Raw genomic sequence first — 21,546 nt, forward strand, 5'->3', positions numbered from 1 at the left:
AGATATTGTTCCTTTGGTATTGTGTGAGTCTATAGATTCCGGGACTCGTAATGAGATTAGATAACTGTTCCTTTGGTATTGTGTGAGTCTCTAGGCTCTGAAGTTTAGATTCCGGAATTCATAATGAGATTAAGTATTAGTTCTATTTTGGTAATGTGTGAGTCTGTAGATTCCGGGACTCTTAATGAGATTAGATATTGTTCCTTTGGTATTGTGTGAGTCTGTAGGCTCTGCGGTTAGATTCTGGGACTCGTAATGAGATATTTAAGTATTGTTTCTATTTTGGTAATGTGTGAGTCTATAGATTCCGAGTCTCGAAATGAGATTAGATGTTGTTCCTTTGGTATTATGTGAGTCTATAGACTCTTGAGGTTTAGATTCCGGGACTCGTAATGAGATTAAGTATTGCTTCTATTTTGGTAATGTGTGAGTCTATAGATTCCGGGACTCTTAATGAGATTAAGAATTGTTGCTTCTTTGGTATTGTGTGAGTCTATAGACTCTGAGGTTTATTTTGGATTCTAGAGACTCGTAATGAGATTAAGAATTGTTGCTTCTTTGGTATTGTGTGAGTCTATAGACTCTGAGGTTTAGAGCTGGGATTAAAGAGAATAGACCCGGTTAAAGCTTGTCAGACTTACAACAGACGTTGGGAGTCGTCTGCAAGCGGCAGTGGGCCGTAATATGGCCTGAGACCAATTTAGGAAGCTTAAAGTTGTTTTTATTTAAAGAATTTCATGTAGGGAATAGAAGGAGTGGTGTTCTCTCTCTCTCTCTCTCTCTCTCTCTCTCTCTCTCTCTCTCTCTCTCTCTCTCTCTCTCTATATATATATATATATATATATATATATATATATATATATATATATATATATATATATATATATATATTAACTCACAGTATTATGTTACCCTAACGTCATCGTTGCTACGTAAAGAACATGGCTTAAAAATAAACATGACAAAACAAATAGATTACGACGTCAAAGCGACAAAGATTTCCTTTGACAAATTACGCAGAAGAGAGAGAGAGAGAGAGAGAGAGAGAGAGAGAGAGAGAGATGATAAATAAGGGGAAATTCTTATTTCTTGATTTTCCTTGTTTGCATATTCACTCACTGGCTTTCTTTACCTATCGGTTTATTTATTTGTTTTATTATTTACTTGTTTATAGAATTATTCATTTATTTAATTGTTTTTATTTAATTGTTTATTTAATCATCATTTATGTATTTATATATTCATTCATCTTTTATTTATCTAATTATTAATATATTTATAGGACTGGATGGTGATATCTCAGTCTAATACGTACACACTTATTGGTGTGAGTGTGTGTAGTATATATATATATATATATATATATATATATATATATATATATATATATATATATATATATATATAGAGAGAGAGAGAGAGAGAGAGAGAGAGAGAGAGAGAGAGAGAGAGGAATATCTTAAAAAAACTCAAACCAACGACAACAAATACTCAGCTTTCTTCAAACACCCACATTCAAACTTCCCCTGGCTTTAACCCCACGGGCAAAACCAACCCCAAAAAAGCCCTCCTATGAAGGAAACGACAACCATCCAAATGAAAAAAAAACTAATCTGCAAAAATACAAAAACGCCAGCAAGCGCATCGTGGCGTGAGTCATTTGTTTTCCTCTCTCTCCTTCGCTAGGCCGAAGGAAGACCTTGAGGTCAATTTGAGGCACAAAAAGAAACTTCCTCTTTTTTTTGGTCGACATTAGAGAAAGGTCATTACTTGACCCAAGGTGACACCTGTCAGTGTCTCGTCTGGGTGCTAGAGAGTGACTTTCAGGTCAGAGTGGGGTACTGGTACCCAAAACTGGGCGTGGATTTTTGCCCAGAAAGCGTGGCATCACAGTAGACCACACCAGAGGGCACTAGACCTATAAACTAGATTTCCACTTGATAAGTAATATTCCTATTAATGGTGATTAAATTCACCTGTGTAATAATTAGGAAACAGCCCAGGAACCAATAATAATAATAATAATAATAATAATAATAATAATAATAATAATAATAATAATAATAATAATAAATCTTTACTATATGTTAGTTGACAGCTGAAGTCATTAGACCAATAAATCAGATATCCACTTGATACGTAATAGGCCTATCAATAATGATTAAATTCACCTTTGTAATAATTAGGGAAACAGCCAAGGAACCAACAACAACAACAACAACAATAATAATAATAATAATAATAATAATAATAATAATAATAATAATAATAATAATAATAATAATAATAATAAACCTTTTAATATATGACTTATCACGCCCGCCATAGATCGGGACTAAAATGCTTCGTCGTATTTCACTGATTATGCTAAAACGGTGGCGTAATATATATGAAAAGCTAATAGAAAGAAAATCTACTTTTACTGTAGAAAACAATAAAAATGTAATAATATAACTGACAGTTACCAATTGCTAGAAATCACTTGACCGAAACAAAATCTGAAATTCTTTTCCGCTAGACCGATCCAGTTATTTTCTTTGCCATGAGTCGAACGTGCGAAATTGATTTGCTTCAAGCCATAAAATAAGACAGAGAGAGAGAGAGAGAGAGAGAGAGAGAGAGAGAGAGAGAGAGAGAGAGAGAGAGAGAGCACACAGGCCATAAAACAAGATCGTAAAAAAAGTACCAACCTGGAACTGTCAATCGTCAGCAGCAGACCATTTCGACATTTTTGAGAAAATTGAGATGCTCATGATAAATTTATATAATTAGATTAAATGTCAAAAAATAAATCAGATATCGCAAAGACAGCAAATGTTTAATTTGAAGAAAGCTTTATAACAACATTTTATCTAGAGATTAGATAACAATTCAATGACGAAACTTTAAGTAACAGATAAGCCTTTTCAAAACCAAGCCACGTGGAAGAATAGTATTATTGTAATGAAATATATATATATATATATATATATATATATATATATATATATATATATATATATATATATATATATCAATTTCTGACCCACTTAAGATCGAACCCAGGTCTACCAATTGAAAGACAAGACCGCTGCCAACCAAGCCACACAGGTCATAAAAGAACTTGTCTTGGTTGGCAGCGGTCTTGTCTTTCAACTGAAAAGACCTGGGTTCGATCCTGATGAGTCAGAAATTCATTTCTGTTCCACACGTGATTGTGTGGTGATTATTTCTATATATATATATATATATATATATATATATATATATATATATATATATATATATATATATTATATATATATGTCTCTCTCTCTCTCTCTCTCTCTCTCTCTCTCTCTCTCTCTCTCTCTCTCTCCCCCCAAAGGCAATGTCATTCAAGTCAACATCATTACCATGATATTCCCGGCAGTATCTCAGGGCTACCAACCGTTTGCTGTGGTCAGGAAAAGAAATTGACCGTGAAAAAAAATGCAGAATAATTTTTGTAAATTTCTGTAAATATTGCGGGTAAATAAACAAGTTGTAAGTGTTTAAAGGAGGAGAGAGAGAGAGAGAGAGAGAGAGAGAGAGAGAGAGAGAGAGAGAGAGAGAATAATTTACATAAAAGTTCGTAAATGTAGCAAGTACATAAATCAGTTGTGTAAAGAGAGAGAGAGAGAGAGAGAATAATTTTCGTAAAAGTCTGTAAATATGGCAAGTAAATAAATCAGCTGTAAGGGTGTAAAAGACAGAGAGAGAGAGAGAGAGAGAGAGAGAGAGAGAAGAGAGAGAGAGAGAGAGAGAGAGAGAGAATAATTCTCATAAAAGTTCGTAAATGTGGCAGGTAAATAAATCTGTAAGTGTGTAAAAGAGAGAGAGAGAGAGAAAGAGAGAATGCATAAAGATACGCCAGAACAGTAAATAACAAGAATAATATTTCTTTTGAAAAGGGAAATTTACAAAGTTAACAACATCCATATATAAAAAAACACTACGACAGGAAACAAAACCAAACAATCAATTAATACGGTAAAAAAAAAAGACACGGAAAATCTCCACCAACCACATTGCGTAAACCTCACCACCTCTTCATGAATAACCCCAGTTTCTCTCTCTCTCTCTCTCTCTCTCTCTCTCTCTCTCTCTCTCTCTTTATATTCTCCTGCCTGTCTGTCCTGTATGAACTCACCTCTCTCTCTCTCTCTCTCTCTCTCTCTCTCTCTCTCTCTCTCTCTCTCTCTCTACACACACACACACACACACACACACACACACACACACACACACATGTATATATGTATATATAATATATATATATATATATATATCTATATATATATATATATATATATATTTACCTGTCTGTCTTATGAACTCTCTCTCTCTCTCTCTCTCTCTCTCTCCTAATTGGCGAAGCCTTTCCAGCACATCGTGAATGACTTAAATTACACCTTTCGGTTCACTAGAAGAAGAAGTTTCGCCAATTGACGAACTTCCCCTGACCTCGGTCTAAGCCAGTGAGTGAAAAGTGTGAAGTGTGAAAGTACAAATTATGTACGTCAGGCGTCGAGTGTATTCGTTGCGTCAACAACAAAACAAAAAAAAAAATAAAAGAATTAGGGTCATGCGTCTAGAGGTGACGGAAACATGAAAAGGAGATTTTGACGGTGTTTTAGAAAAGGCTTTTTTTCTTTCTAATGGCCTATTACCTGATAGTACTATCTCCTAACGTGTATAAAAAACGACTATAATCTAGGTAAAACTATGCACAAGATAAGAATCTGTTGACAGTTTCATATACCAAACTAACAAAGAACATTTCAGTCACTTCAGAAATCAGAAATAAAACTAATTTTATCGGCAAAAAGCTTTGTGAACAATTTAAGCAAGACTGAAATGATGCTGCAATTTGTTTAGATAAAATCACGATTAACAGCTGAATGAATCGCAAATAAAAAATTATATATAGCGTTCAAAATAATCCTTTGCGTTTTAACTCAGGATGAAAAATGGTTGGAGACTGTTAGTGATCACCTAATTTAAATCATTTTCAGCTGGTGTCCAAATATTCAGAGGTTAAAAACGGCCCAGTTGTCATGCAAAAACCAAATTTGCATAATATGGACGTTGTACATAGATCAAGATGATTACTAACCGTACTGTATGCTATTACTGTATTAATAATGATAATGATATATTAAATATTACAATATTGTCTAGACTTTCATTTACATAGGATACGATGTAAAATATTTTACCTCTCGAAAAGCGGCCCCCCCACAAAAAAAAGTGAATAAAACGAATAAATAATTGATAAAAAAATAAATAAACGAATAGATATCTCAAGTACACCCTCCGTCACCAGTCATCGAATTCAGATTTGTTCATAAGCAGTTCTTCATTTCATCAGTTTGTTGTGATTTAAATGCTGTTTGTTGTTCTGTTCTCTATTACATTATTTACCAGGAAATGAACTGTAGTTGTTTAACGGAAAAATTAAATCTAGGAAATTGCGCCTATGAGTCTGTGGTAAACTTAGTACTACTACCTCTTCCTTTTCTGTCGTTGCTTTTCTCTCTCTCTCTCTCTCTCTCTCTGTCAGCACGCCCTCCCGAGGCATCCCCTGACAAGGGCAAAGGATGCCTCGGGAGGGCGCGCTGAGAGAGAGAGAGAGAGAGAGAGAGAGAGAGAGAGAGAGAGAGAGAGAGAAAACAGGCCCAAGGAATGAGACCATCCGCGGGTGACTCATGAGCTGACGTCACCACCAACAGTGGGCAAACTTGTGTAGCCTGTTTACCTTAAACGCCGAAGAAAGACATGTGTAAAAACCACTCGAGAGCGTGTATCATCGTCTGCTGACATCATCAGCGGAGGCTGACTCTCTCCCCCAGCGTTTTAACGTCTTAAATAACGCATACTGTTGACAGACTGCTTGGCCGTTCGGCCTAGAGGTAGGAAGGGTAGGATAGGTGCGTGTGAGTCATCCCCGGTGTCTCTCTCTCCGCAAGGTTATCGCATACCCGCCGTAGCTCGAGGTGGAATATTCCCTATAAATTCCAGGTCCCTAACCTTCGGAAAGAAAGGGAGGGAGGGATGTTTCGCTAGGCAGAAGCGTTTTCTTGAATGGGGTAACGTCATAATGAGAAATAAGAGGAGACGCGGGATAGAAAAATAGAAATAAAAAAAAGACATTAAACCACAGGCTATCGGGTAGATGCTGCACTGCAAGAGGTGGAAAAAAAATATGTTCCTTACTCGAACCACACACACACACACACACACACACACACACACAATGTCCGCGTGCACTCACCTGTTTGAATTATACGCACAAACGTATAACTATCGTTGAATAGACGTTATATCTACCTTTGTATAAAGAGGAAAACTTAACGTAATCGAGGAGAATGAAAAAGAAGCTGAAAATGTTAAAACAAATGCTAAATATGAGACTAACCCAACAGATGCGACCTCGGACACATTTAAAAAAGTCGCCGGAGTCATTGGGAAGTGACAAAATTGGGTACACAGGGTAGAATTTATGCGACGCCACTTTCTTTTTCTTGATTTATGAGCCTCGTCTGAAGGTTTTTATGAGAACATATGGAAGAAAACTGTCCGGCTTAAGCATAGTAACCGACTTCTGGTACGTGTGAAATAACGTGTGCAGTCAGTGGCAACTTGAAGTGACTATTGGCGGGTAAATATAAACTATTCGCTTGTAATTAATTATCACCGAATGTGAAAGAATCCTTTGCTTGTTTTCAGAACACCTGACGTAAAATCAAACCTATTTCATTAATGAAATAAGCAAAGAAACAAAGAAATCGACATTTGGTTCGTACGGAATGCTCAGATACCAAGAGAACTCACAGCATGAGACTAGGTTTCTTTATTGTTAACAGCATCGACCTAGGTTAACAATGAGACTGTATTCACTCGAGTTAGTAATAACTAGATATATATAAAATTATCATCTATAGATGGGTCACTATCCAGTTGTAATAAATGCAAAACTTTTGACAAATACAAGAAGTGTTTCCAGTAATTGTTGAGGCAGAAATATGTACCCTCTTTCCCCAGTCTGTCTGAATCTAACTAAATCTGTCAATCTCAACAGGAACATTTTAAGTAAGGAGGAAAGATATTCTGCTGTAGTCTTGATATAGTTTCGAGTGACAGTTATTCAACCCTTGTCAGAATATTTAATAGAGAGAGAGAGAGAGAGAGAGAGAGAGAGAGAGAGAGAGAGAGAGAGAGAGAGAGAGAGAGAGAATTTTAAAAACTCTACGGAATACAACAATCATTCTTGCACATTACCCACGAAAATGACAGCCATTGAGTATATCGCATGCTGCTATACAACTTCAGTTATGAAGCATATTCGAATGAAACGTGTACCCGCAAATTGCTGTTTTAACCCTTTTTTACTTGAGAATACAGTATATGCTTTATATGTGACTGATAAAATTGTTTAAATACCTATATAGAATGTATGGTGATCTTGTATGCGCAAAATATGTAACACGTATTTGAATGTACGTATTTTCTTTAGACCTAGTATGGAATGAAGGCTTTCAGTTACATATAATCATTACAAAAGTGTTATGATAAAATGTCAGAGCTGGTATTTTCTTCTGAAATCACATAGGCCCTTCGTAAATTCCATATACCAAGAACTACCAAACAAATACATCAGTATCCATATGGCAATTGTTAGCTTGGTAATTGTGCATGTAATGTATGCTGGCTCAGAGGTCAACATGACGGAGAATATTGGTAACGCGATATATTTTCAAGGTTAGTGAACAGAAATATTCAGTCTTCTGCAACGCTGAACTCCTCAGCTTTGAAGCAAATTCTGTCCATGCACTGAAATACTTTTTTGTAATTACTGTTTTAGGATTTTTTTTTATATTAACAAAATAGGAAGATAAGAAACCGAACAGATATCTTTCTTAACGAACGGTAATTGTGTACAATACAAGTACAGCTGCTATTGTGAATGGTTTGTACGGGTATTGACACCCCTGTTCTTGATATTAATAATATGATGACTTTAGATATTCAGATGATTCATTATACTGTAGTCCTCTCACACTGTCTCCTGGTGTAAAGGATTAACAAGTGCTATTCTACATGAGCGCTGGAAACAGTGACTTTCTAGCAGATCGTCAGCACTCTCTCAAAGAAGAAATTGTAGGGCTGTAGACTCCTTTATCAGAGGATGCTAGTACGAGTTTCATTTGTGTAAAGGAAATGGGAAGTCTCTCCAGGTTTTGTATTTTATATCAGCAGAGTTTTTCTTTATAGAAGTAGGTGACATCATTATGACAGACTCTACTTAATTCATGTACAGTGCCCAAAAGGCTGTCCTTGTTGCAGTATGCGATTAATGCTTAATTTTAAGGAAGTTTATGTACTCCGCGGCAAACGTGCCACCTCACAACTCATTTGACTGACAGCCAGAACAGCCAAGGCATTATTGTGTAGATATGTGCTCACATCGTAATTTCCTGTGCTTTTAGGTATACATATGAGGTGGAAGTACTTTTAATTCTCACTTGTAGCATCATTTTCTACTCGCAGCCACCTGTAATGTCTGAGTGTGTGTTATGCAATAATTAGTTCATCTAAAGAAAATTCAAGTCCTTAACTAGTTTAGTGCAAAGTGAATAACAATAACAGTGCTCTGAAGAATATAAATAAGTTTGTAGCAACTATGCTGACACACGCAGAAGCAGAAGAACAATTTGAAAGGTAACAATAAAAATAGAAAAATTCAAAAACATTATAGCTATTGTAAAATTATTATTGCGATTTTCGTTTCTTTCATGACTGTTGTCATTTATTGTATTTTTGGGGGAAATCAGATTTTGCACTGGTGACTCCTCAACTTTCTGTCAAGGTGAATAAAGGTTAGTTTAGCGTCGTGTTATCAAGATGGTAAACAAGTGTCTTGCACCCTAACCAGTTAACCGTTGGTCTAATATGATTTACTCTTGTTTATGGCTGAAGCCAAATTGCTGAAGCCTGATTTTCACTAAAAAGACCCTAGAACCGTAAGGACAGACCTATCAGTACTTTGGTGAAGGTGACTGGAAATATGTGGTGTACAGGATACATTAGCAATGACCTTAAGTTAACAGTTAAAGTTAAAGTCCTCCTGGGCCTCTGTAGGCGCATAGGGCAGGCGCTGATCTCCTGTTTCTTAGGCCGACAGTCAGTGGGACCTTGCCACTTCAGTTTTCTTTATATGGAGGAAAGCTTTCATTCACTCTGCAGTGCTTTTGGTGATTCCAAGTAGGTTTTCTAGAAATTTGTCAACTTCAGAAAGTGTTCCTGTTTCTTATAGTATATATATTTTATATGATCAGACCCCTGATTTTACTGCTATATGCTGAAGTGTTCTTACCTAGTAATTAATTTGCCATTGTACTGGTGGCATAAGGTTCGTCTACATGAGTGAGTTTTGGGTGATTTTTGAATGTGATTATACATACGAGGACTAAAGTTGTCACTATTGTATATTCTTATATTTGCTGTTCCCTCAGACTCATTATTTCATTTGTTATCAGCCCAGTTTCACACGCCTCTATACTGTAATACTTTGTAGTGTAAGGGGGCGATGACTGAGTTATCCTGAAATGATTGACAGTTGACGCTCAGCACTTGATGAGGAGTGAGTAATCACTTCACTAACATTCAGTTAATTAAAAGTTGTCTATCAAGATTACTGATGAGATTTAAAGGATTTAACATCTCACCTTGAGGAAGCTTAGAGAAAGGTAGTATTAGGGATTATATCAACAGTTGGAAGTATACCTAAAGCCTAGCAATTTATTCATGTAGACAAAAAAGGCACCATTAGCTGGATATACCGGTAAAGGAAGCCAGTGGCCTTTGCTTAATTGCTAAGCTAGCCATTTCTCTCCAGGAGGTCAGTTTGGGACCAGAGGTGCCCAAACAGGGCGTGGTTAACAGATGACTCATTGTAGTACCTCGAATCTTCTACAAAGGCAGAATACCCTATGTCATCAGTGTAAAATGATTAGCCATTCAAGAACGTAAAACTGACCTTCACTCTACTTCAGTTTAGGAATGTAGTTCGACCAAAAAGCACAGCCGGAAAAATAGGAATCTATAAGGTGATTGCAACCTTAGGCATTTGGCATAGGTCACAGTTACGGTACCCTGGAGGTTTTTGTTAGTGGCCCTGTGCAGGACGAAAGCTCGACTAAAATATGGTGAATCACTTTTTGCCAGTGTAATTAACAGTTCCAGTAATGAGGAAAGGTATGCCTCAGAAATTAAGGTTAAGACAAAACCAATTGTCTTCCATTTAATCATCAATACCGGATGTGGCCGGTATTTGTGTGCATAATGTGATATTATGCTGTTCTCTGATGATGTTACGCCATATTCGTTCCCGAAATCTGCATAGCCTAGGCCTATATTCATGTACAAACTATACAGTGACATTAACGATGTCCTATACTGGGAGCATGGGTTTAGGTTAAAACATAATAATAATTAACACTGACTGAATAATATTAGATATTATATACAGTAAATACGACGTAATTTATTCCCTTGACCAGAACTGTAAAGTACAGTACATATTCTCTTTAATCAGCCACTGAAGTTTTTAAGTCACGCATAGAACATAAGTTATAGAAAATGGTACTATTTTAATAATAGAAAACGTAAGTCTTTTTATGGTAGACTATCATATAAACCTTTTATCTAGAGATTTTCATGACACCAGAGAAAAAAATATGTCCCTTTGGACACTTTTTTTCGTCATAACAATAAACAAATTATATATATGAAGGAAGTGAATGGCCAAGAAACTCATAATTTTTGTCAAGTCTATGCTTCCCAATACCTTTTCGATTTGAGAAAATTTCGCAGAAGTTTATAGCCTTGCGATCGACTAATCAGGCCTACATGGCGTTCAAAACATTTATAAATATTTATTATTGATTTTGGGCTACCGTATGCTGAGAAAGAGTAAGTTGTATTAAAATGGATCTAGAATTTATTTTGAAAAACCTTCACATGCAAACGTTGTGAATGAAAAAGTACGACCTAAGCTTGGATGTAAAAATAACATATGTTATCAGTAATTTAAAAAATAACGGTAATGCTTGTGCAAATAATAAACATAATTCTTCAAGCTATGGTAATTACATTACCTTCCTCCTTACCTTGGACACAATCAACCAGGAATGGTGAGAGAAATATCTATTGGTAGCTGTTGAAACCTTGGAGTCAATTGGTCATTCATCTGACAAGACTATTAACAGTTGCGTCTATCAAATAATTAGTACTTTATACTTAAGGAATATAAAAAATATAATCGGCATATTTTTTCTGAAGAAGTCTGGGTCCTTTATACAACTAGGCTAAGCTGAAAACTCTTTTGTAACCTTTATCATTTTAGTCAAAACAGTTTTTATGTCATAATGAATTACGCAATGGTTTAAAACATCAATACTTTAAATTTGAGTAATAAAATTCTGAATTGTATGTGATAATGGCTGAAAAATTCTGTTCAAACTGAAATGCTTCTTCATGTAACATTCTTGATTTGCCCCATGGTTCAGTTTTTGTCTCTCAAATGAAAGAGCTGGGTTCCATCCCGATGCGATTTAGAAATTTTACAATTATGTATTTTCTCATTATGCAGTTGAAAGCATTATATTTAACAAATTTCCTAACACAAGCTTCCCTTGAGTATTCAATGGTTGGTATTCTTGATTATAAATTAGGCTGCAAGGCGGTGATTAGATACGCATGATGTTTCATTTTTGTATTTGTAATTTACTTCGTAAAGAATGTTATCATTATTCTAAAATGAAAAGAGACGCAAAAAAAAAAAAAAAAATCCCAATTCACGAATTTCTTCAGAATAGCTGGATGCCAATCATGGCTTTTCTCACAAGGAAGCGATTATGAATGAAATGAAGCAGTGATACGATTCCAATTTTATTTTAGCTTCTTATAATTGTCCCATAGAAAGAAATCTCGAAAATTGTCAGAGAAAGGCCAAATATTACTTAGATTTAGAACTTTCATATTTTTAAATTGAAGTGAATCGTTATTTTCCATCGCGCATTTGGACACAAATGGTGAATGACAATAGAATATTAGTGTAAACTTTGGTTTCTGAAAATTTCAATATTTTTTTTCTTGCAGACAGATCACATTTACTGAGCCAAGGTAGTTTTACAGTCGATTGTCTTTTGTTATTTCCGAGTTTCCCCTGTACTTCTGCTTGTAATTGGTTCTTTTGTTCACCTTTACAATATTTCATGTGCTCATTTAGACTGTGTATGTTCATTTACATCAGTAATTACCTAATCTTCAAGATGAAAACAATTGTATTCCTTCGTATTTCTCACAGCCAAGAAATTGTTACGAAAGCCTTGGAGTTGGGACAGTCAAGAAGCATTCAAACTCCATTTGGCAGAAGTACCGGCTACCGGGCCTGACCGGGAGATATAGTTGCTGTTTTCGACCGGTGATGGAATTCAGAGACACCTGTCACTTTCTCGCGGCTTAATTTTAATCAGGTAAGACATCTGAATCTTGTTAATGAAGTTAGATAAATGCAAGTTCTGTATATGACGTCCCGGTGTCAATTTAAAGTGCGTGTGATAGCCTTTGTTTGAGGTTAAGGGAGGACCCTCTAAATCTTAATGGATCCTGAAAGGAGCCTTGTGCCGGCACGGGCTCTTGTTCAATGGCAGCTTGGAGTTTGGGTTATAGAAATCTAATTGAAAGTGTGTTGTAGTAGGTGTGGCCTAGATGTGTGTGTAGAAAATTTTCGTAGTGTCATAAGCTGTATTCAAGAATTTTTTTCAAGGCAGATTAGACCTTGATACTACGGTGTATTAATAAATAATACTTATTGAAGGTCAGTTTTAGGTATGAAATATTAAATTTTCGTGAATTACCCTATGGTATTCGAGGTCAGTTAAGGTTCAACTCTTAATGTCTTCGTTTTGGAGCGTAATGAGAAAAGGTGTACCTAGGTGGATATTCGTGAACAGAGATAAATCCTCGAGTCCTTTCGCGTTTTCATTTCCCCTGTAATTGTTATCGATTGGACTTAAATTAACCAGATACCGTTAGTTAGTCTTCACCGTACACTACCTGGCCTGGGAAGGTTATTCAGGTTAAGCTGAGGTACAGTAAACTAGGGAAGACTCCCTGTTCTTCAGGCTAAGTGAAGTTCATCAATAATTATTCTTGACCCCTACCTTTCCCTAAAATGCAATAGCTCTTATTTTTATCAGCTTGAAATCCTGCAGAAAGACTCAAAAGGTGTGATTGCAGATTGGCCCTCATGGAAGGGAGGGGTAACTTTCGTTAAGTGATGTAGGGGGCCAGTTTCTTAGTGATTAACTGCCTTTTATTTAAGTCAGAAGGGTAAGTAAGATCCGATAAAGGAATGCAGGTGGACAAACTAGTTTGCATAAGGTATTCACGGACTTCCCGGCTTCTTTTTGTAGTGTCCATATCTTTAAAAATTGGCATCTTTTGACAGATGTTTCAATACACACTTAGGTAAGTTTTAATCATTTAAGGTCACTACTTGGTTAGTTTAATGAAGGACTTTGAACTGAAACAGCGGGTTGTGCTGTACTTAAAGATTTAAACTTTTTGTCACTTTACCTAACATTGCAAGTTATGCAATAGTTAAAAGTAAATCTCTGAAACTTACCTTGAGTAATGTTTCCTATATATTGGAACTCTTGAGTTGTTTCATTAAGAGTTTATTGCAAGAATTCTTTACCTATTTATTCATTTGGTAGTTTTTTGTCTTCATTTCGTTGTATTTTGATATTTTTTATAGTTTTATTTTTTTTACAAGGACCTGCTTCATGAGTTTATTGCAGTAATTAATTTAGTTGTGTATTTGGTAGGTTTTTATGTAAAGTTTCACTGGTATTTTTTGTAGGTTTAATTAGTTATGGGTTGTGTTTTTTTTTATAGGGGACCCCATTTTCATATCAAGTAATAATCTGGGATAATCGAACTGACCAAGGATTTAAATTCGATATGCGTTATAAGGGACCTTGGAATATTGACGGCTTGGTGTGCCACATCCCAGGAAGTTTTCATTATAAGTTTTCATTATACAGTGTTACAGGAAAAGGCCCTTTCATTGCCAAGTGCAAGGAGAATTCCCTTTACATAGAATGGCCTTCATTTGCAAGGACTTTGCTTGTCGCCAAAGAACGATTGATTGATTTAAGCTACAAATTTAGTCCCGAGTTGTAAGCTGCTAAGCTCAGAAAAGTGTGAAATTGAGGATATTCCAAATGGCTTTCGGGGTGCTACCGAACATAGTTAGAAATACTGCATGCTTCCAAAAGATCATAGCAGCTGATAACTTCTAGCCACAGTAAATTACGTATTCCACTTCTGGTAAGGGTAAGGTTAGGTGCAAGAGATAATCTAGTACCCATATTTAAAATTTTTCTTTTTCAGGCATTTACGAACCTTGGTGCAACTGGCTTACTGTACTGGCCTGGATAAGCTGTCATGTTGGTGACGTTTCAAGAATTAATGAAAATACCTTGCTGAATTTCAGTGTTATGCTAAAAAAAAGACAAATAAAACCAAAGGATATAAGATTTTACTTGATCTATTGGGTAAACTTGGGAAATAACATATGCTTTGAGTAATACCTTATCAACTTTCAGAAATATGAAGTAAGTCTCACAGCAACTGTTGTTTGTCTGCTGTGGTTGTAGGTTGTTGCATTGTTCAATATATGACTGTAGGTTGCTGTCATGTCTCACTCTAGCTATAATTTTTTTGTTGTTGACTTATGCTTTGCTACAAGTGGAGTTGTATCTACTTGTAGCAAACATTATTCTGTTACATATTCAGGTTGCAAATTGTTGGTTTTTTATTATGTTGCGAGTTACTGTACTTTTTCCCTCCAAGGTTAAGTGGTTGCAGTTTTGTTTTGCTGCTTTTGCTTGTTGTTGAGGGTTGTTTTGCAGAGGTTACTGTTAGCTGAGGTTCATCATGGGACTGTGGTCTGTTGCTGTTCCTCTTGCCTAAGTAATGATTTTCAGTTTTCGCTGCAGAAACATGATTATTGTGGTCTGTTGCCCAAGTTTGAGTCTCAGTTCTTGCTAAGATTATGGATAGTTGCAATTTACCTCGTAGTAGGTATGGATGATTTGATTATCTTAGAAGTTTTACAGTAAGTTGTGGCAATTTCTTGTTCCTAGGTTGTGCATTGGCGGTATGTTTTATGATGCTTGTTGGTGAATTTAGCTCATTCAGGTTTTAAATTGAAGTTTGTGTTACTAAGGTTTATAATGCTGATGGTACAGGCTGTTGTAGTTTATCAGTGTTGCAATGCTGAGGTTGTAAGCCATTGCATTCTCTATTGCTGAAGTTGGATGCCGTTGTATTTGTATCATCGAGACTGCAGTCTTTTGATATTTGTTTTGCTGAGGTTATAGGCTGCTAACTTTGTGTTTGTAGTTTCTTGCAATTACAGTTTGCAGGGCTGAATTTGCAAGCTATTACATGCTGTACTTGTGGTTGCAGGCAGTTGTAGCTTGCAATGTTGAGTTTGCAGGATGTTGCAGTTTTTATTGCTAAATTTGTAGGCTGTTACAGTTCCCATCACTGAGGTTGCAGGCTATTGCAGTTTGTGTTGCTGAGGTTGAAGACTGTTAGTGTCCTCACAGAGGATGCGTGATTTTGAAGTTTCCTAGCTGAGGTTGCAGGCTATTGCAGTTTCCTTGATGAGGTTGTATTCTGCTGTAGTTTTTATTGCTAAGGTTGTGTGCCATTGTACTGTAGTTTTTATTGCTGAGGGTGCAGGATTTGTGGCTTAATTTTCTGAGACTGTGGATTGTTGTGGGTAACTTTTTAGTGTGCAGTTGCTGAGGCTGTAGGTTGTCAGTTCGCATTGCCAAGGTTGTGGGTATTGCATTCGTCAGGCTGAGATTGCTTATTGCAGTTTGTCTTAGTGAGGCTTTGAACTATTCTAGCTTGTCATTATAGTGATTTGACATGCAAAAACATTTATGATAATTTGTCTTAACAAGGTTAGTTGGTTGAAAATTTGCCTTGCTAAGATTGTGGATTTTATCAGTTTCTTACTGAAGGTTATGGATTCCAGCAGTTTGTCTTGCTGGACTGAATTTTCAATGAGTTCATTCTGCTGAGAATTGTGGATTGCCACAATATGTTTTGCCAAGGGAATGGCTCCTTGCTTGAGTCTTCCTGAGGTATGTGGATGTTATATACAGCTGTTAGCAAGATTTATGAATAATTGTAGTGTCTTGCTGATTCTGCATGTCATTAAATAGTCTTGCAGAGCATGGAGATCATAGCACTTAGTATGCATAGCACTTAGTATTACTGAGTTTTTGGATAATTCCAGTTTTGTGTATTAACATTGTGGATTGCAGTTAGTCTTGTCAATGCTACAGGTTGACAGGAAGTATTGCCAAGACCAGGGTCGTTGCTATTCATCTTGCTAGGGGTTTGAGTTATTACAGTAATTACAGTAACTGTTTATCTTGTCAAGGCTGGGTTTAGTTAAAGTTGTCTTGCTGAAGTTGTGGGTCACTGAAGTTTGCATTGTCAAAGATATGGGTCATCACCATATGTCATGGGAAGCTGTTGGATTTATTAGTTTGTCTTGCTGTGGATTTAGGTTTCAGCAGTTTACTGAGATCCGGGGATCATTACAGTTTGCCTAGCCATGGCATGTAAGCTGTGGTAGTTTGTTTAGTAAAGGTCAAAGTTTTAACCATTAATGCTGGGATTTGTGGATTGTTGCAAGTCTTGATCAAGTTTACTGATCACTGCAATTTGTCTTACAGAGGCTTGCATCATTATGGTGGTACACTGTAGTTGCCTTACCAAACTTTCAGACTGAATTCTTTTAGTGTCTGTGAATTAATATGGTGTTGGTTATGTAAAATGTTCCTTTTTTCATTGCTAGCATCAGTTTTGATAGATCTATTGGGTGTTTTACCTGAGGTTGACATTGGTATAAATTTTACGGCTGCTGTATATAATTTTTTTAAGATAATTCTGTTTGCTGACAATTACCTGTCATTCTTTGATTTGGCATACTCATCTTAGTGGATGCCTGTGGGCTAGGATTGCAGTTACTGTCGTCAGCATAGTTTCTCTTTCTTTTGATTTATGGCTCTGGATATACCAGTTTATCAGGTTGTAGTAATTTAATTGGTGGTTATAGTTAATGCGATCTCTTTTCAGTAAAATTAGGTAGCACAGTATTCTTTTCCTAATTTGATCCACTGGAACTTGTTTATTTCTTCTTCTTCATTAACAGACACAAGACCATAAGACATTTTTAGGTCTATTTAGCATTCTTAACAACTTTGTCAGTTTGACTAGGATTTGTATCAATGCTTATTTCAAGGTTTAAAACATTCAGTAGTCAGTGAATTACCTTCTGTTGTAGTTGTATTGATATATGCAGCAAATACCCTTAAAGTCAGTGTGTGAAGTCAATCAACCTCTAAACTTAATGAGATTTTGATACAAAATCTGCTAACTTTTTTTGCCTAGGTTTTTGTTGAAGAGTTTTATATATGGTTATGTATAATTATGGACAACCATTTACTAAGTTGGCAGACCTCGGATTTGTGTGAACAATTAATATGTCATTATATTCCTCAATATGTATAATAAAGAAATAAGATTGATCTTTCCAACAGAATGTAAGGGTATTTGAATGACGACTGTCGTAGCTAAATTCTGGGTAAGCTGTTTTGATCTTACCAACCATAATGCTGGTATGTGAAATATTTGATCCATTTTAAAGAGTAAGGACAAAGTAACAATGTATTCTGCTCTTGTACTTCATGAATTGCCATTAGCAAAGTTTATTTGGTGAATCATTGCTCCAGAGTTTAGTAAATTAAAAGAAAATTCCTCATAGGCTGTTAAAAATCCGTTATGCTTGCTCTTGATCGCTACTGTAGTTTCTCTTTTGTATGACAGACAGGCCTATGAACTACAATTCTTGCTTGCTATTTTGGTCTTGAGTAGACGTTGGATCTTTGGGGAAATTCGAATGTAATATGTTCTGTTTTAAGTGGGCCCCATAAGTAAGTAAAATTAGCACAAAGCCTGTTGAATGCTTACTTAACTCAACTCGAGCGTTTAATTTGAATAATTAAATATTAAATTGTTATCTGCAGGTCTCTTGGATGGCTGGGGGTTGAGGACAATGCAATGGAGGACAATACAGTTGAGGACAATGGCAGTTGAGGAAAATGGCAGTCGAGAAAAATGGCAGTCGAGGACATTGTCAGTGAAGGATAATGGCAGTGGAGGACAATGTCAGTTGAGGACAATGCCAGTGGAGGGCAATGCCAGTGGAGGACAATGGCAGTGGAGGACAATGGCAGTGGAGGACAATGGCAGTGGAGGACAATGGCAGTGGAGGACAATGGCAGTGGAGGGCAATGACAGCTCTGGACAATGGCAATTGAGGACAATGCAGATTGAGATTGAAGTTTAAGGGTGATGGTGCATAGCGTCAGGGATTGGTATCTCGAAATTGATTGATTTTTCATGGTGAGTTATTTATCTTCAAAGTCAGACTTGACTTAAGAGTAACAAGTATGACAGCAATCAGCTTGAAAGAAGGTAGTTTAAGCCATAACATCACAAAATTCAACCTCTGTAAATTACCACAGAGATTTGTAATTGCATACTGCTTCCTCAATGGAAGAAAGCCTGGCACTATTGTGAAGTGATTCAGAGTTACTGATAAGTGGTATAACGAAACATTCAAGTTTAAAAGTAATTTATCAGTAACAGAAGTTTCTTTGAATTCAAGTGGAGTGATCACGGATTTTTATTGAGTTATTGTTCAATAATTGCTGCTGTAGATTTGGAATAACTGAAGATTGCAGTAATGTTGGTTTAAAAACTCAAGTTATTGAACCAACAGCTTCATGCAGTGGCGCTGTGTCAGTGCAATGTGATATTCTTGGTATGACCAAAATACTGAGGCATAACAAGAGGAAATGTTCATCCAGAGAGAGAGAGAGAGAGAGAGAGAGAGAGAGAGAGAGAGAGAGAGAGAGAGAGAGAGAGAGAGAGAGAGAAGCTATACCCAGTTTTAGGATGGTATGTTAAAGCAGCACACGAGAGAGAGAGAGAGAGAGAGAGAGAGAGAGAGAGAGAGAGAGAGAGAGAGAGAGAGGGGGGGGAGGGGAGAGAAAGAGAGAACAAGTTATACCGAGGAATTTGGACGGCCATAAACTTCTTAGAGTTGCACAAACTTGATTTATGACTATTAGAATAATTGACACGGAAGGCTCAGTAAATGTCTGGTTTTACTTCACTGCAAATATGCCTTTTCTTCTAAATGAATTGTAACAGACACTCGATAATCATGTTCACCTGGAGAATGTTAGGAGACCTTTGGGAACAGAAAACATCATATCATTTGACTTCTCAGTTTAAAGAGAATATACATAATCAAAAAAGTATCATCTAAAAACTGGTCCAGAGATTTGTCTGTCTGAAGATGGTAGTAGTAACTGCACGCAGATCTGGGTAGCCTACAGTTCATAATCTTCATCTTGCTCATTTATTTTTGGAGGCTCTCATTTGACTAGTCAGTTATTGTCCCATTGTATTTGTTGGTTTTAGTTTAAGTTTTTTCTTTTACAAAACCTTTATCATGGGTCGCCATGTTTTAGGTCAAGGGTTAATTTGGTGACCTGTGCTTAAAATTAATTTTACAAAATATTTGTCAGTCATAGTTTACTTTTCCTGGGTCATCATTTAGTTCAAGGGTTAATTTGGTGACCTGTGCTTAAAATTAATTTTACATAATCTTTGTTACATCTTTATCTGTGTTCATACTTATAAGAAAGTGACTTTATTGCTCTTGAATCTTAAAATGTTTGTGTATAGTTTATTTTGTATAAGCAAGCATATTAAGTTCTTGCTTTAAGTTAAGTTCCATATCACACTGATATATACTATATGTTGCTTGAACAACCTTACCAGTTTATCAGTTAACCTCTGTAACTTCTTCAGTAGGTGTTTTGATAACCCATTAGTACCTTGAAAGCTAATAGAAGATTTTTTACTTTTCAGACGTGTGCAGAGAATAGGGAAGAGCTTTTGGAACCAGTCTGTATAATGGAGGCTAGCAGAAGGAAAAGTTTGACCCATCCACGTGAATTAGGCGTCTTCCAGAGGCACTAGTAGGTTCCAATAAGGAATTGGAATCCCAGCATTCATTATTAAATGGTCATCAAGAACTCTGCTCAAGCCAAATGCCCCTTTATGATTTTCAAGGACAAGGGATGAAATTAGCTTTACCAAACAGTATCCAGTTGGAGCTACCTTGCAAATCTTTGTCAGGTGGACACTTCCCTGGCCCTCTTAAGTTGGGTGTATGTCGAATATAACAATCTATGCCCAGTTTTAGGATGGTATGTTAAAGCAGAGAGAGAGAGAGAGAGAGAGAGAGAGAGAGAGAGAAACAAGAGTTTTAGAGAGAGAGAGAGAGAGAGAGAGAGAGAGAGAGAGAGAGAGAGAGAGAGAGAGAGAGAGAGAGAGAGAGAGAGAGAGAGAGAAGCTATACCCAGTTTTAGGATAGTATGTTAAAGCAGCACGCCTGAGAGAGAGAGAGAGAGAACAAGCTATACCCAGTTTTAGGATGGTACGTTACAGCAGCAAGAGAGAGAGAGAGAGAGAGAGAGAGAGAGAGAGAGAGAGAGAGAGAGAGAGAGAGAGAGAGAGAGAGAGAGAGAGAGAGAACAAGCTATACCCAGTTTTAGGATGGCATGTTAAAGCAGCATACTTATCATGATCATGAGAGAGAGGGAGAACAATCTATACCCAGTTTTAGGATGGTATGAGAGAGAGAGAGAGAGAGAGAGAGAGAGTGAGTTTTGTCCTCTAACACCTATCGAAGTTTGTTCTGGGGCGAATATGTCAGTGAGAAGCTGTATCTTCATGTTAACTCTCTCTCTCTCTCTATCGCTTCTGCAATAACATATTAACCAAAACTATACGTTGGTTGTATTTGTAAGACACCCCAATTCGAGAGGGCCAAAGTAAATTAATGTCCTGGCAGTGATCTGACAGGTGGCTCAAACTCGATGCAGCTGGCCAAGCCAACCACCTTTGTACTTGAAAATCAGTAGGGTCTTGTGGCTTAAGTAGGGTGACTGATGAACCTAAGTAATGATTCTTTGGATTCTATTTACTTATTAGAATCTATTAGTGTCCTTGGGAGACGCCAGGATTAACCTGGATGTGGGTCTTAGATGAAAAAGTTTCAGAGAAGAAAAGTCTGTCAGTTTCAAAGAAGACAAGAAGTCTCAGTCAGTTTCAAAGAAGAAGAAAAGTCAAGTCTCAGTCAGTTTAAAAGAAGAAGAAAAGTCAAGTCTCAGTCAGTTTCAAAGAAGAAAAGAAAAGTCAAGTCTCAGTCAGTTTCAAAGAGGAAGAAAAGTCAAGTCTCGGCCAGTTTCAAAGGAGACAAGTGTCTCAGTCATTCTTCTTCTTGATTACGTCTTGTACGCCAAGTTC

At 36.5% G+C, this 21,546-nt stretch overlaps 1 long non-coding RNA gene across 1 annotated transcript in view; it reads left to right on the forward strand.

Moving 5' to 3' along the window:
* LOC136835636 (uncharacterized) overlaps window positions 1-20,452 on the forward strand; it is a 96,922-nt gene extending 76,470 nt beyond the window's left edge. Inside the window, exons 2-4 of the long non-coding RNA XR_010852217.1 lie at window positions 12,371-12,539; window positions 18,186-18,564; window positions 20,104-20,452. This is a non-coding gene — a long non-coding RNA (uncharacterized lncRNA). The remainder of the gene's footprint in view (window positions 1-12,370; window positions 12,540-18,185; window positions 18,565-20,103) is intronic.
* Window positions 20,453-21,546: the final 1,094 nt, after the last annotated feature.

This window comes from Macrobrachium rosenbergii, chromosome 55, assembly GCF_040412425.1.
Source record: "Macrobrachium rosenbergii isolate ZJJX-2024 chromosome 55, ASM4041242v1, whole genome shotgun sequence".
Taxonomy (NCBI): domain Eukaryota; kingdom Metazoa; phylum Arthropoda; class Malacostraca; order Decapoda; family Palaemonidae; genus Macrobrachium; species Macrobrachium rosenbergii.